This window comes from Hyperolius riggenbachi, chromosome 10 (assembly GCF_040937935.1).
Source record: "Hyperolius riggenbachi isolate aHypRig1 chromosome 10, aHypRig1.pri, whole genome shotgun sequence".
Lineage (NCBI taxonomy): Eukaryota > Metazoa > Chordata > Amphibia > Anura > Hyperoliidae > Hyperolius > Hyperolius riggenbachi.
Window position 1 is genome coordinate 268,044,148 of NC_090655.1, and position 18,521 is coordinate 268,062,668.

Here is an 18,521-nt window from a genome sequence, read left to right on the forward strand (position 1 = left end):
ATGTTTAAATTTTAAAGAGAATCTGTACTCTAAAATTCTTACAATAAAAAGCATACCATTCTATTCATTATGTTCTCTTGGGTCCCTCTGTGCTGTTTCTGCCTCTCCCTGCTGCAATCCTGGCTTGTTATTGCCATTTTTATCCAGTATTTACAAACAAAAGACATAGCAAGCAATAGGCTGAGAGTTCTTACAAGTGTGAGTCATACAGAGTGTGCTAGGGGCCTGGAGAGGGTGTGTATAGCTTCTAGCCAATCACAAGCAGCACAGCACATTCCAGACTGACTGCTTCAGCCCGACAGAGCAGACAGAGGAGAGAAGATTAGATCATATAACAGAGATAATACAGCCACTGTGCAAATAGGAAAGGCTGCAGTTAAACAGAGCACATTATAGGAACTTATAGCATAGAAGAAATAAGGATGAAAATTTTGTTACAGAGTCTCTTTAAGGGAGACACTGACTGTCTGACATCAACAACACAGAAAGTAAACTCACAGTAAGGTGACAAAGGTGTGTTGGTGTAACACTGTATGATAGTCACTCAGTGACACTGAGTATTTTCTTTTTTTCAAAGGAGACACTGACTGTCTGATATCACCGACAGTAAACGGAAAATAAGGTTAGGTGACACAAGTGATGTTGTGTGTGTGCATGGGGGTTCAATGACAACTAATCACTTATGCACATTGATCGCAGGCTAGAGTGGCGACAGTCGGCCACACACTACGCTGCTTATGGCTGTTGTGTTGCTGCAACTCACACCACATCACAATGCAACAACAAAATATCAGTACAAGAGGGTGAATGTCAGCCCAAAAAAATTACTTTAATGGTCAGGGTGAGTCCTCAGAAGGTTTATTGGGGGTTCCTAGCTGGTGGACTATAAGAAGCAAAGCCAGTGGCGTAGCTACAAACCTTTGGGCCCCGAATCGGAATCTGGATGTGGCCCCCCCCTCCCCCTCCCCCCCCTCCCCCGGCAACAACAGCCCTTCCCCCCACAAGACCCGACGTTCAATTTGCAAACATACGCAGCACCCAGAGGAAATAGGGCAATTAGTAGCAAGATGCCAGTCTGAAGGAATTACAGTATTACAGTAGAATCCCTTTATAGTAAACGGGCGTTGCTAGGATCCCAAAAGATCCAGGGCACCAATGGGCACTGGGTGGGAAGGATCTGTGGCGCGCGCAGTGTGCCGTGGCAAAAAATGGGTGTGGCCATGCAGGGAGTGGACGTGGCCATGGGTGGGACCAAGTTACATGAACTTAACAGCGGTGTAACCTAATAATAATGGGCCTGCCCAACAAAATGTTGGATGGAGCCCCCTAGCCTTTAACCACTTGAGGACCCACCCTTTACCCCCCCTTAAGGACCAGCGCTGTTTCAGCTGATCTGTGCTGGGTGGGCTCTGCAGCCCCCAGCACAGATCAGCGTGCAGGCAGAGCGACCAGATCGCCCCCCTTTTTTCCCCACTAGGGGGATGATGTGCTGGGGGGGTCTGATCGCTCCTGCCTGCCGGGTGTTGCGGGGGGGGGGGGGGCACCTCAAAGCCCCCCTCCGCGGCGAAATCCTCCCCCTCCCTGTCCTACCTGGCCCCCCCTGGAGATCCGGGCTGCACAGGACGCTATCCGTCCTGTGCAGCCAGTGACAGGCTGTCTACTGTCACATGGCGGCGATCCCCGGCCGCTGATTGGCCGGGGATCGCCGATCTGCCTTACGGCGCTGCTGCGCAGCAGCGCCGTACAATGTAAACAAAGCACGAGCGGCTGCTTCCTGATTAATCAGCCTGAAGCTGGCGACGCAGTACTGCGTCGCTGGTCCTGCAGCTGCCACTTTGCCGACGCACGGTATAAGCGTGCGGTCGGCAAGTGGTTAATTAGATAGATTACTATCAGTATAGGCATAAAATAAAGATGCATACACACATTCAATTTTGATTGGTCAATCACAGACCAATTTTACCACTACATGTAGTATGAGGGCCAAGAGACTTTGAATACTGTGAACAGAGCTGAGCTCTCATAATACCTAGAAGTAGTAAAATTGGCTATTCAAAATTGTATGTGTGTACCAGGCTTTACAGCCAATACTGTGCATACAATACAGCTGGTTTACCATCAGTACAGGCACAGAGCAACCCCTTGTACTGTACACGCTGGAGGCAGCAGAGATCAGCACACACTGCAGCTAGTTTACTGTCAGTACAGGCACAGAGCAACACCTTATACTGTACATGCTGGAGGTAGCAGAGATCAGCACACACTGCCGCTAGTTTACTTGCAGTACAGGAAAAGAATAACAGCTTGTACTGTACACACTGGGGGGAGCAGAGATCAGCACACACTGCCGCTAGTTTACTATCAGTACAGGCACAAAGTAACAGCTTATACTGTAAACACCAGAGGTAGCAGAGATTAGCAGACACTGCCACTAGTTTACTAGCAGTACAGGAACAAAGTAACAGCTTATACTGTACACATTGAAAGTAGCAGAGATCAGCCCGAACCTAATGCTGGGAATACACGGCTCGATTCTGAGCTGATAAGTTGGCTCGATAGATTATTTTCTGACGCGCCCGATCATTTTGCCGCTCGATTCTGCATTGGGGACAATGGAAAAAGATAAGAAAAACGAGCGGAAGATAAGAGAATCGCCCCATTGAGCGGCAAAAACAATTGGGTGCAGAATCGAGCCCCAGAATCAACCAGTTTATTCCCAGCATAAGGCCCGGTTCACACTTCCGTTTAAAAACTTTTCTGCAGACACACACCCACCTGCTGCTGCTGACACACACCCACCTGCTGCTGCTGCTGACACACACACACACACTGCTGACACACACACACACGCTGCTGCTGCTGCTGACACACGCACACACTGCTGACACACACACACTGCTGCTGCTGACACACACACACACACACTGCTGCTGCTGACACACACACACACTGCTGCTGCTGACACACACACACACTGCTGCTGCTGACACACACACACACTGCTGCTGCTGACACACACACACACTGCTGCTGCTGACACACACACACACTGCTGCTGCTGACACACACACACACTGCTGCTGCTGACACACACACACACTGCTGCTGCTGACACACACACACACACTGCTGCTGCTGACACACACACACTGCTGCTGCTGACACACACACACTGCTGCTGCTGACACACACACACGGCTGCTGCTGACACACACACACTGCTGCTGCTGACACACACACTCTGCTGCTGCTGACACAAACACTCTGCTGCTGCTGACACACACACTCTCTGCTGCTGCTGACACACACACACTCTGCTGCTGCTGACACACACACACTCTGCTGCTGCTGACACACACACACACTCTGCTGCTGCTGACACACACACACACACTCTGCTGCTGCTGACACACACACACACTCCTGACACACACACACTCTGCTGCTGCTGACACACACACGCTGCTGCTGCTGACACACACACACTGCTGATGCTGACACACACACACTGCTGATGCTGACACACGCACACACTGCTGACACACACACACGCTGCTGCTGCTGACACACGCACACTCTGCTGCTGCTGCTGACACACGCACACTCTGCTGCTGCTGCTGACACACACACACACACACTGCTGACACACACTGTCATGATATCGCAGCTAGTTATGATGTTGGGATAATATGCAGAACACAGAGGCCATATTTTCCCATTTTTTCTGCTGTGTAGTACTGTATCATATGTTAATGTCTGTTAGCCAGTCTGGCTTTGAAGGTATTGGCAGCTAGCTTCATGGAAACTGTTAATGTGATTGTGTGTGTGTCAATAGACCTACATTTGCATTAAATTCCTCTGGAAGCAGGGAGCTTGGACATTAGCATACAGTTCCTCTGGACAGCAAAAAACGGGTAATTAGGTAACGATTCCCTTTTGTCTGGCATCCTGCAAAGGTGGTGCATTGCTTTGATCCTTGTATTAATGTAAACAGCTGCCTGTTGGTCATAACACTATCGGACTAATTGAGCCTGCCAAGTTCAAAGTGGACAGGAAAAGTCTTGAAATTTACATATGACAGCCTACTGGAAGTGGGTGAAGGGTTGAAGTCCTTTTGATAAAAATTTTACCTGTGGAAATTGGGTTTATGGAAGTGTTCTGAAATCTCTGAAAAAAACAAACACTAACACAGGAACGCTTTGAAGTTGCACGCGTTAAACAGGAAATTGGATTATTCCTGGACCTGGGACATTGGGGTGGCACCGGGGCACACATTTTGCTATAAAACAGCAGCTAGGACAGTCACAGATCATCTTCTCTTGGAGGTAGCGCATAGCTAGGGATGATCCAGATCGAATCGGAAATGGCGTTCTCCCGCCAACCATGTTCTAACCTACAATGGTAAAGTTTTTTTAATTTCCCTTTTATTTTGGCAAATTGTCTTGTGTGTATCATTGTAACTTTCACTTTGTTTTTGTAAATCTTTTGTATATGTTACGGCCAGAAACCGAAGTCTGGCCACTTCGGGTTCTGGCCGGTCAAAGCTAGAAATGGCTGGCTGAAGCGGCCAGTTTGCGAAATGGAGGCTTTTTGTGGACTTTGGCCAGCCAGAACGCATTCTGGCTAGATGTGGCCGGCCAAGTCCCGAAGTTCTGAGTCCCTGCTGCCTCCTGTCAGCTCGCCTCCCCCTTCTTTCACGTCTGCTTGTTGTCTCCATGGCTGTCCGGCTCCCCGCTGTCTCTCTGGCTGTTCGGCTCATTCTCCCCTCCCCTGCTATTTGACTCCCAGGCTTCCGTCTTCCCGGGCTAAGCTCGGGCTGTTCCCCCTGCGATGTCTTGATGAGTTCCCGCCTCCGTCTCCCAGCTATTCAGCTCCATTGATTCCAACTTCCCAGGCTGTTCCCCAGCGATGTTTTGATGAGCTCCCCACTCTCCACCACATGTTGTCCTGACGCTGCATCTCTGCCTACCGTCTGCTTTCTTCTGTCTGCCTTCCCTCTTCGGCTGCGCAGTTCACCGCTCCCTGTCCCCTCATAAGTGGACCTGAACTCTTGCACAGGACAAAGGAAAAACATAGAAATGCACCCGTATGAATTTAGAGTTTAGTCTGTCTAATTCCTCTTCATCTGTGACTAATCACCATTGAAATTTGATGTCTCAGTTCGGTCGGTTTAGGAATGTAATTGGTAAACACAGGATAATATGTCTGCTTCCATGAAAGCAGGATGTAGACACACTGCAGATTATCCGCTGTAACAAATACATTTTGTAATAAAGGACACACTATAAGCCCTTTTCTGAGCGCTTGCTATTGATTAGCACATTGTGAGAACTTTTTAAAAATCGTTCCCATTCACTTTCATTAAAATTGCTGTAAAAAAATCGCCACGTACATGTAAAAACGTACGCAATCGTGGCGATTTTTACCGCAATTTAAGTGAAAGTGCATGGGAGATATTTTGAAAAATTGCTCAGAAAGTGCTAATCAAGCGCTCAGAAAAGCGCTTATAGTGTGTTTGAGTCTTAAGGTTATTATGCTATTTTGTATCTTTCAGAGCAGAGACAAGGTTCTGAGTGCCTTTTGTGCTGTCGGAAAGGACTCGGGACTTGTACATTTTGGACTTTGGCCGACTGACTTTGGCCATTTCTAGAACTGGCCGGCCAATGTCAGAAATTCCCAGCATTTTGGACTTTGGCCGACGTCAAATCGGACAGTTCTAGAATTGGCCGATTTCTGGTTTTGGCCGTAACATATATATTATTTTCTGCATTGTTCCACTTTTTTCCTGGAATATTAAATCGTTATTTAATAAGTTTGACTTCTGCTGTACTAAGCTAACACTCATAGCCTAGTAGAGGAGACTGAAGTGTAACTGTGTATAAGTCCATGCCTGATTGTATGATTGAGCAACACTACCGTATAAGATTGTAATTGCATTTTGTGTATGGGGCACTTCTGTGCTCGACAGCAGAGTGGGAAGTCTTGGAGTGGCTAACAGTATCGTTCGGAACAACTGTTAGTGGTTTTGCTTCACTACAGTGTAAGATTGCAATTGTGCGTGTGTGTGTGGGGCGTTTGTCATACGTTGGCCTAAAGCGTGCAGCTGACCAACGTACGAAAACGCCAGTGCGAGTAACTCGACAGCAGAGTGGACGTATCTAGCAACAGCTAGTGGTGGCAGTGAGAAGTGTTTAAGGGGCGACAGCCTTATTGTAGCTTGAATAAGGCTGTTCCCCGCTTGATCTGGTTAAACCCGCAGTCGGGAACCGTATACGCAGGCGTCCCGCGGGCCGGTTCTTGACACACACACGCTGCTGCTGCTGACACACGCACACTCTGCTGCTGCTGACGCACACACACACACACACACTGCTGACACACACACATGCTACTGCTGCTGATATAGATATAGATATAGATATATATAGATAGAGAGAGAGAGAGAGAGAGAGAGAGAGAGAGAGAGAGAGAGATATGTTATATAGATATATATATATAGATAGATAGATGGATACACACGTATACAAACACACCTGCTACTCCTGACACACGCACACTTACTTGCTGCTGCTGGCATGTGTGGCTAGTTCTGGCCAGGCTGGCACCTTAGGTGGTGTGGCAGTGGGTGGTGTGGCAGGAAGCCAGGGCAAGGCTGAGGGAGGACACTGGACTGTGGAGGAGGCGGCTGGCTGCAATAGGCTGGTGGAACCTGGTCCTCCTGAGCCTGGTGCTGCTCGTCAGGCCGAGTTGCCATCGGGGTCAGCGGTCACCGGGCAGGCAAATAGTTCAGTGGGGGTCAGCGGGTGCCAGGCAGGCATCTCCACCACGTGCAGGGGGCGGAGCTATCCATGCTCTCTCCAGCCCCCTGCCTTTGCAATTCACTCACCGGCACGCCCCCTGCCGAATCAGGAGCACCTGGCAGGGGGTGAGTGAATTGCAAAAGCAGGGGGCTGGAGAGAGTGCTGGCTGACTCAGCCGTCAACAAGCGGCGAGCACCGCCCACAACATGGCGGCTGCCATTTCGTACAAAACGGCCACTGCCAGTGCCAGGCATACCCCCAGCCCCCCCGCCTCTTCAGGAGGCGGGCAAGGTCGCGACGGTGACCCCTGCGACCACGGGCCCTACGCCCATGAGCAGAGCCCCTAGCAAACAGCTGCACAGCACTATATCACAATACAGCCTTTCTAACACTGTCCCTGTATCTGCAGCAGCACATCCTCCTACACTGACTGCTACACAGCACTATATCACACTACAGCCTCTCTAACACTGTCCCTGTATCAGCAGCAGCAGCAGCTCCTCTCCCTACACTGACTGCTACACAGCACTATATCACACTACAGCCTTTCTAACACTGTCCCTGTATCAGCAGCAGCAGCTCCACCCCCTACGCTGACTGCTACACAGCACTATATCACACTACAGCCTCTCTAACACTGTCCCTGTATCAGCAGCAGCCCCTCTCCTTACACTGACTGCTACACAGCACTATATCACACTACAGCCTCTCTAACACTGTCCCTGTATCAGCAGCAGCCCCTCTCCTTACACTGACTGCTACACAGCACTATATCACACTACAGCCTCTCTAACACTGTCCCTGTATCAGCAGCAGCTCCTCCCCCTACAGTGACTGCTACTCAGCACTATATAACACTACAGCCCCTCTAACACTGTCCCTGTATCAGCCTCTCTAACACTGTCCCCGTATCAGCAGTAGCTCCTCCCCCTACACTGACTGCTACACAGCACTATATCACACTACAGCCTCTCTAACACTGTCCCTGTATCAGCAGCAGCTCCTCTCCCAACACTGACTGCTACACAGCTCTATATCACACTACAGCCTCTCTAACACTGTCCCTGTATCAGCAACAGCTCCTCCCCCTACGCTGACTGCTACACAGCACTATATCACACTACAGCCTCTCTAACACTGTCGCTGTATCAGCAGCAGCTCCTCCCCCTACACTGACTGCTACTCAGCACTATATCAAACTACAGCCCATCTAACACTGTCCCTGTATCAGCAACAGCTCCACCTCCTACGCTGACTGCTACACAGCACTATATCACACTACAGCCTCACTGCTCCCCTACACTGACTGCTACACAGCATTATATCACACTACAGCCTCTCTAACACTGTCCCTGTATCAGCAGCAGCAGCAGCTCCCCCTACACTGACTGCTGCACAGCTCTATATCACAATACAGCCTCTCTAACACTGTCCCTGTATCAGCAGCAGCAGCTCCCCCCCTTACCATGGCTGATGCACAGCACTATAACACACTACAGCCTCTCTAACACTGTCGCTGTATCAGCAGCAGCTCCTCCCCCTACACTGACTGCTACACAGCACTATATCACACTACAGCCTCTCTAACACTGTCCCTGTATCTGCAGCAGCAGCTCCTCCCCCTACACTGACTGCTACACAGCACTATATCACACTACAGCCTCTCTAACACTGTCGCTGTATCAGCAACAGCTCCACCTCCTACGCTGACTGCTACACAGCACTATATCACACTACAGCCTCACTAAAACTGCCCCTGTATCAGCAGCAGCAGCTCCTCTCCCTACACGGACTGCTACACAGCATTATATCACACTACAGCCTCTCTAACACTGTCCCTGTATCAGCAGCAGCAGCTCCTCCCCCTACACTGTCTGCTACACAGCACTATATCACACTACAGCCTCTCTAACACTGTCCCTGTATCAGCAGCAGCTCCTCCCCTACACTGACTGCTACACAGCACTATATCACACTACAGCCTCTCTAACACTGTCCCTGTATCAGCAGCAGCTCCTCCCCCTACACTGACTGCTACACAGCTCTATATCACACTACAGCCTCTCGAACACTGTCCCTGTATCAGCAGCAGCTCCTCCCCCTACACTGACTGCTACACAGCACTATATCACACTACATCCTCTCTAACACTGTCCCTGTATCAGCAGCAGCTCCTCCCCCTACACTGACTGCTACACAGCACTATATCACACTATAGCCTCTCTAACGCTGTCCCTCTATCAGCAGCTCCTCCCCCTACACTGACTGCTACACAGCACTATATCACACTACAGCCTCTCTAACACTGTCCCTGTATCAGCAGCAGCAGCTTCTCCCACTACACTGACTGCTACACAGCACTATATCACACTATAGCCTCTCTAACGCTGTCCCTCTATCAGCAGCTCCTCCCCCTACACTGACTGCTACACAGCACTATATCACACTACAGCCTCTCTAACACTGTCCCTGTATCAGCAGCAGCAGCTCCTCCCCTTACACTGACTGCTACACAGCACTATATCACACTACAGCCTCTCTAACACTGTCCCTGTATCAGCAGCAGCAGCTCCTCCCCCTACACTGTCTGCTACACAGCAATATATCACACTACAGCCTTTCTAACACTGTCCCTGTATCAGCAGCAGCTCCTCTCCCTACACTGACTGCTACACAGCACTATATCACACTACAGCCTCTCTAACACTATCCCTGTATCAGCAGCAGCTCCTCCCCCTACACTGACTGCTACACAGCACTATATCACACTACAGCCTCTCTAACACTGTCCCTGTATCAGCAGCAGCAGCTCCTCCTCCTACACTGACTGCTACATAGCACTATATCACACTACAGCCTCTCTAACACTGTCCCTGTATCAGCAGCAGCTCCTCCTCCTACACTGACTGCTACACAGCACTATATCACACTACAGCCTCTCTAACACTGTCCCTGTATCAGCAGCAGCTCCTCCTCCTACACTGACTGCTACACAGCACTATATCACAATGCAGCCTCTCTAACACTGTTCCTATATCAGCAGTGGCAGCTCCTCTCCCTACACTGACTGCTACACAGCACTATATCACACTACAGCCTCTCTAACACTGTCCCTGTATCAGCAGCAGCTCCTCCTCCTACACTGACTGCTACACAGCACTATATCACACTACAGTCTCTCTAACACTGTCCCTGTATCAGCAGCAGCAGCTCCTCTCCCTACACTGACTGCTACACAGCACTATATCACACTACAACCTCTCTAACATTGTCCATATATCAGCAGCAGCTCCTCCCCCTACACTGACTGCTACACAGCACTATATCACACTACAGTCTCTCTAACACTGTCCCTGCATCAGCAGCAGCAGCTCCTCCTCCTACACTGACTGCTGCACAGCACTATATCACAATACAGCCTTTCTAACACTGTCCCTGTATCAGCAGCAACAGCTCCTCCCCCTACACTGACTGCTACACAGCACTATATATCACACTACAGCCTCTCTAACACTGTCCCTGTATCAGCAGCAGCTCCTCTCCCTACACTGACTGCTACACAGCACTATATCACACTACAGCATCTCTAACACTGTCCCTGTATCAGCAGCAGCTCCTCCTCCTACACTGACTGCTACACAGCACTATATCACACTACAGTCTCTCTAACACTGTCCCTGTATCAGCAGCAGCAGCTCCTCTCCCTACACTGACTGCTACACAGCACTATATCACACTACAACCTCTCTAACATTGTCCATATATCAGCAGCAGCTCCTCCCCCTACACTGACTGCTACACAGCACTATATCACACTACAGTCTCTCTAACACTGTCCCTGCATCAGCAGCAGCAGCTCCTCCTCCTACACTGACTGCTGCACAGCACTATATCACACTACAGCCTCTCTAACACTGTCCCTGTATCAGCAGCAGCTCCTCCTCCTACACTGACTGCTACACAGCACTATATCACACTACAGCCTCTCTAACACTGTCCCTGTATCAGCAGCAGCTCCTCCTCCTACACTGACTGCTACACAGCACTATATCACACTACAGCCTCTCTAACACTGTCCCTGTATCAGCAGCAGCAGCTCCTCCTCCTACACTGACTGCTACACAGCACTATATCACACTACAGCCTCTCTAACACTGTCTCTGTATCAGCAGCAGCTCCTCCCTACACTGACTGCTACACAGCACTATATCACACTACAGCCTCTCTAACACTGTCCCTGTATCAGCAGCAGCTCCTCCCCCTACACTGACTGCTACACAGCACTATATCACACTACAGCCTCTCTAACACTGTCCCTGTATCAGCAGCAGCAGCTCCTCCCCCTACACTGACTGCTACACAGCACTATATCACACTATAGCCTCTCTAACGCTGTCCCTCTATCAGCAGCTCCTCCCCCTACACTGACTGCTACACAGCACTATATCACACTACAGCCTCTCTAACACTGTCCCTGTATCAGCAGCAGCAGCTCCTCCTCCTACACTGACTGCTACACAGCACTATATCACACTACAGCCACTCTAACACTGTCCCTGTATCAGCAGCAGCAGCTCCTCCCCCTACACTGACTGCTACACAGCACTATATCACACTACAGCCTCTCTAACACTGTCCCTGTATCAGCAGCAGCAGCTCCTCCTCCTACACTGACTGCTACACAGCACTATATCACAATGCAGCCTCTCTAACACTGTCCCTGCATCAGCAGCAGCAGCTCCTCCTCCTACACTGACTGCTGCACAGCACTATATCACACTACAGCCTCTCTAACACTGTCCCTGTATCAGCAGCAGCTCCTCTCCCTACACTGACTGCTACACAGCACTATATCACACTACAGCCTCTCTAACACTGTCCCTGTATCAGCAGCAGCAGCTCCTTCCCTTACACTGACTAAAGGCTGACTTTAAATGGCTGTTGGGATTGTGGCTTTTATAAGGGGGTGTGGCCCAGCTTGTGATCATGCCTGATTGGCTGTCCTGTCCCACCTGACTTCAGGGTGAAGGATCAAAAAATGGCCCTATGTGAAAGTATAGGGTGGGTATGAATGGCCCGCAATGTTCGGCACTAAGGAAAGTTGGCAAAACTGTTCTCCCAGCAAACTATTCTGCCATCACTATTTATATTGCGCTTTGATCTCAACATCTGTGGGTGACCAGGATCATTAGAGAGTTTTTCCCAAAGACTCCATACTGTTTACTTGCTTAAACTGGGATTCAAACCCTGGTCAAAGTCTCACACCCCATATCAAAGGCAACAGCCTTACCAGTATGCAATCCAGCTGACCCAATAGGAAGGATATTCACCTTCTAGAATGAGTACATAGATGGGCATGTAAATGAATCACAGGGATGGAAAGTCTCACCAAGAAAGGTTGGAAAAACTGGGCTTATATCATCCCTATAACTTTACATCCCAAAGCACGATGCTTAGGGGTATCAATTGATTCCTCACATTCACCCCCTAACCAACTCCTGTCATAACCAGCTCAAAAACCTTTCTCATACCTGACCTTTTCTCACCCAGGACACTACTAAAATATACATGGTCTTATAATTTCTTGTTTGGACTATTGTAACATACATGGGGCTTGATTCACAAAGCGGTGATAACTCAGTTATCACGCCTAAAAGACTTTAGGCGTGATAAGCGGTGCAAAGCTGAGTTATCACCGATTTGTGCTGCTCTTCGCGCGAAGCTCCCGCGCGCAAAGTTTTGCGCGCGTAGCGCACCGCGCTGCGCGCGCAAAGTCCCATAGGGCTCAATGGACGCTGCGCGCGGGAGATCGCGCGAGTTTCTTCTTATCACTCCTAAACTGAGTTTAGGCGTGATAAAGGGCTTTTCACAGGCGTGCAAACACTTTGCACCGCTTTGTGAATCAAGCCCATAGTGTGTTTATACCTCATTATAGGCACACTGTGCAGTCACATTACACACATCACACCCCTATTACTTCTCACATTCCCTGTGTACATAGTGTGTTTATACCTCATTACAGGCACACTGTGCAGCCACATTACACACATCACACCCCTATTACTTCTCACATTCCCTGTGTACATAGTGTGTTTATACCTCATTACAGGCACACTGTGCAGTCACATTACACACATCTCACCCCTATTACGTCTCACATTCCCTGTGTACATAGTGTGTTTATACCTCATTACAGGCACACTGTGCAGTCACATTACACACATCTCACCCCTATTACGTCTCACATTCCCTGTGTACATAGTGTGTTTATACCTCATTACAGGCACACTGTGCAGTCACATTACACATCACACCCCTATTACTTCTCACATTCCCTGTGTACATAGTGTGTTTATACCTCATTACAGGCACACTGTGCAGTCACATTACACATCACACCCCTATTACTTCTCACATTCCCTATGTACATAGTGTGTTTATACCTCATTACAGGCACACTATGCAGTCACATTACACACATCACACCCCTATTACTTCTCACATTCCCTGTGTACATAGTGTGTTTATACCTCATTACAGGCACACTGTGCAGTCACATTACACACATCACACCCCTATTACTTCTCACATTCCCTGTGTACATAGTGTGTTTATACCTCATTATAGGCACACTGTGCAGCCACATTACACACATCACACTCCCATTACTTCTCACAGTCCCTGTGTACACAGTGTGTTTATACCCCATTACAGGCTCACTGTGCAGTCACATTACACACATCACACCCCTATTATTTCTCACATTCCCTGTGTACATAGTGTGTTTATACCTCATTACAGGCACACTGTGCAGTCACATTACACACATCACACCCCTATTACTTCTCACATTCCCTGTGTACATAGTGTGTTTATACCTCATTATAGGCACACTGTGCAGCCACATTACACACATCACACTCCCATTACTTCTCACAGTCCCTGTGTACACAGTGTGTTTATACCCCATTACAGGCTCACTGTGCAGTCACATTACACACATCACACCCCTATTATTTCTCACATTCCCTGTGTACATAGTGTGTTTATACCTCATTACAGGCACATTGTGCAGTCACATTACACATCACACCCCTATTACTTCTCACATTCCCTGTGTACATAGTGTGTTTATACCTCATTACAGGCACACTGTACAGTCACATTACACACATCACACTCCCATTACTTCTCACATTCCTGGTGTACATAGTGTATTTAAACATCATTACAGGCACACTGTGCAGTCACATTACACACATCACACCCCTATTACTTCTCAGATTCCCTGTGTACATAGTGTGTTTATACCTCATTACAGGCTCACTGTGCAGTCACATTACACACATCTCACCCCTATTATTTCTCACATTCCCTGTGTACATAGTGTGTTTATACCTCATTACAGGCACACTGTACAGTCACATTACACACATCACACTCCCATTACTTCTCACATTCCCTGTGTACATAGTGTGTTTATACTTCATTACAAGCACACTGTGCAGTCACATTACACATCACACCCCTATTACTTCTCACATTCCCTGTGTACATAGTGTGTTTATACCTCATTACAGGCACACTGTGCAGTCACATTACACACATCACACCCCTATTACTTCTCACATTCCCTGTGTACATAGTGTGTTTATACCTCATTACAGGCACACTGTGCAGTCACATTACACACATCACACCCCTATTACTTCTCACATTTCCTGTGTACATAGTGTGTTTATACCTCATTACAGGCATACTGTGCAGTCACATTACACACATCACACCCCTATTACTTCTCACATTCCCTGTGTACATAGTGTGTTTATACCTCATTACAGGCATACTGTGCAGTCACATTACACATCACACCCCTATTAATTCTCACATTACCTGTGTACATAGTGTGTTTATACCTCATTACAGGCACACTGTGCAGTCACATTACACACATCACACCCCTATTACTGCTCACATTCCCTGTGTACATAGTGTATTTATACCTCATTACAGGCACACTGTGCAGTCACAATACACATCACACCCCTATTACTTCTCACATTCCCTGTGTACATAGTGTATTTATACCTCATTACAGGCACACTGTGCAGTCACATTACACACATCACACCCCTATTACTTCTCACATTCCCTGTGTACATAGTGTGTTTATACCTCATTACAGGCACACTGTGCAGTCACATTACACACATCTCACCCCTATTACGTCTCACATTCCCTGTGTACATAGTGTGTTTATACCTCATTACAGGCACACTGTGCAGTCACATTACACACATCTCACCCCTATTACGTCTCACATTCCCTGTGTACATAGTGTGTTTATACCTCATTACAGGCACACTATGCAGTCACATTACACACATCACACCCCTATTACTTCTCACATTCCCTGTGTACATAGTGTGTTTATACCTCATTACAGGCACACTGTGCAGTCACATTACACACATCACACCCCTATTACTTCTCACATTCCCTGTGTACATAGTGTGTTTATACCTCATTATAGGCACACTGTGCAGCCACATTACACACATCACACTCCCATTACTTCTCACAGTCCCTGTGTACACAGTGTGTTTATACCCCATTACAGGCTCACTGTGCAGTCACATTACACACATCACACCCCTATTATTTCTCACATTCCCTGTGTACATAGTGTGTTTATACCTCATTACAGGCACACTGTGCAGCCACATTACACAAATCACACCCCTATTACTTCTCACATTCCCTGTGTACATAGTGTGTTTATACCTCATTACAGGCTCACTGTACAGTCACATTACACACATCACACTCCCATTACTTCTCACATTCCTGGTGTACATAGTGTATTTATACCTCATTACAGGCACACTGTGCAGTCACATTACACACATCACACCTCTATTACTCCTCACGTTCCCTGTGTACATAGTGTGTTTATACCTCATTACAGGCACACTGTGCAGTCACAATACACATCACACCCCTATTACTTCTCACATTCCCTGTGTACATAGTGTATTTATACCTCATTACAGGCACACTGTGCAGTCACATTACACACATCACACCCCTATTACTTCTCACATTCCCTGTGTACATAGTGTATTTATACCTCATTACAGGCACACTGTGCAGTCACATTACACATCACACCCCTATTACTTCTCACATTCCCTGTGTACATAGTGTATTTATACCTCATTACAGGCACACTGTGCAGTCACATTACACACATCACACCTCTATTACTTCTCACATTCCCTGTGTACATAGTGTGTTTATACCTCATTACAGGCACACTGTGCAGTCACATTACACACATCACACCCCTATTACTTCTCACGTTCCCTGTGTACATAGCGTGTTTATACCTCATTACAGGCACACTGTGCAGTCACATTACACATCACACTCCCTCACATTCCTATCTATACTGTGCCCAGCAGAGATATTTTTTATTCAATTGAATAATTATGTTGAATGTCTAATGTTTATTACTCACCACTGCTCAACCTTGTAATGAGGTCTTCCTTCTTAGACACTCTCATCATGTCTCTCCCTTCCACAGACTGCTGATCACTCCTCACATAAATCTCTTCTACCTCTTTAATTGTCCCCATCACGTCACCCTCCTCCATAGACTGCTGATCACTCCTCATATGTATCAATTCTCCACCCTAAGTGCACAAAATGAGAGATAATTAAAAAAGTAAAGACACACAAAAGGATGTGCAGAAGGAAAACAAATGTCACGGTTTAGAGTCTCTGATGACTGTCACTTCCACCTACCTGATAATAGTGGGGGATGGTGGGATCTAACTGTTGACAATCCTGGGAATAAAGAGGACCTGTACATCTCTCTGGTGGGTTTCTGTTATTGGATACATCTGTAGGAAAAACACACACACTGACTGAATACATTGACTCCATGTGTTTATCAGATGATGGGAGTATCTAGGTGGACCGTCCATACTGCTCTCTCCTTTGTAATAAATGGAAGTCTTCTCTTACCCAGGGATGTGAGGGGCGGCTGATTCTCCATCATGCCGTCCCTGTAGAGGTCCTTGTGTCCTTCTATATACTGCCACTCCTCCATGAAGAAATAGACGGCGACATCCTGACACTTTATACGAACCTTATAAAACAATAATGCAGTCACCATTTAGACACACCCCTTTCTGTTACTGGATAATGTTCCATAATTCCCAGACCGCTCACCTCTCCTGTCAACAGCTCTATCATCTTCCTGGTGACTTCCAGAATCTTCTGCTTGTTGTGTCTCTCAGATATCAGGGAGTGAGGTGGGGGCACCGTGATGGTCACATGATCACCAGACTTCACTGGAGGAAAACTCTGTATGGAAAAACCAACACTGATATCACATGACCATCCCAGGATCTTCCTCACCTCTCCAGTCAGATGTGTTTAAATAGAGATAATAGTGATGCGATGTGACCTCCCAGAATCCTCCTCACCTCTTCAGTCAGCAGACAGATGATCTCCAGGGTGAGGTTGAATATCCTCTCGGCCATGAGACCCTGATCCTCATCCATCCTCAGTGATGTGGTCATGTAATCCGTATGCTGCTGCCTTTTGATAGAGAATAAGGGGCAGATAATCTAGGCTGTACAATTGTCAGCAGTGGTGAAACTACCAATACAAACACACACACACACACACACACACACACACACACACACACACACACACACACACACACACACACACACACACACACACACACACACACACACACACACACACACACACACACACACACCCCATTGCTGTCACTTGTGGGTGGTAGGGTCGTGCAGAGTATTGCAGGAAAGCATAATAAGCTGGTTTATAGCTACCTGTGCACTATACTCACAGCATGCTGCAGTCCCAGTGTTCTCCCCAGGGCCAATTAGGTGGGTGGGCCGCCCGGCTGATTTGAAATGTGCTTGCCTAGCTTCAGCGCTGGACCTTTTTAACCTTCCTGGCGGTAAGCCCGAGCTGAGCTCGACCTATGCCGCGCAGGAGGTATCTCAGCCCCTGCTGGGTCGATTCGCCCCATTTAAAGTGCTGTGCGCGCAGCTAGCACTTTGCTAGCCGCACTCACAGCTTGATCGCTGCCGCTCTGCGGCGATCGCCCGCACGCATCGGCGGAAGAGGGCCCCACTGCCAGAGCCCTGCGCTGCCCGGACCAATGAGTTCCAGGCAGCGCTATGGGCTGGATCGGAGGCGTCTGACGTCAGGACGTCGGCTGACGTCATTTCGATCGTCGCCATGGCGACAGGAGAAGCCAAACAGGGGAACGCGTTATATACGCATTCCCCTGTTTGCTATTGATGCCGGCGACGATCGCACTAGAGGGACACATGCGCCCTCTAGTGGTGTTTCATGTTGCTATCTTTCTGGTAGCTTTACATGAAACAAAAAAAAAATTGTGGCAGAAAAAAATCAACCGCCAGGAGGGTTAAACTGCACATAGGAGCACTGCATTGCCTTCTTTCAATCAGCGCCAGCTCTCGCATGCTCAATAGCGAAAGCTGAGGCTGTATACTGGAGCGCTCCTCTGCCTGTGTCTATAACCCCGAGCTTTCTGGCGACACAGGGATTGGCTGGGCAGGCTTTCTGGCGACACAGGGAATGGCTGGGCAGGCTTTCTGGCGACACAGGGAATGGCTGGGCAGGCTTTCTGGCGACACAGGGATTGGC

At 48.2% G+C, this 18,521-nt stretch overlaps 1 pseudogene; it reads right to left on the reverse strand.

Annotated features, from left to right (window-relative positions):
* The window catches only part of LOC137537179 (zinc finger protein 850-like), a 174,185-nt pseudogene that overhangs the window by 78,519 nt on the left and 77,145 nt on the right, over nucleotides 1-18,521 (reverse strand).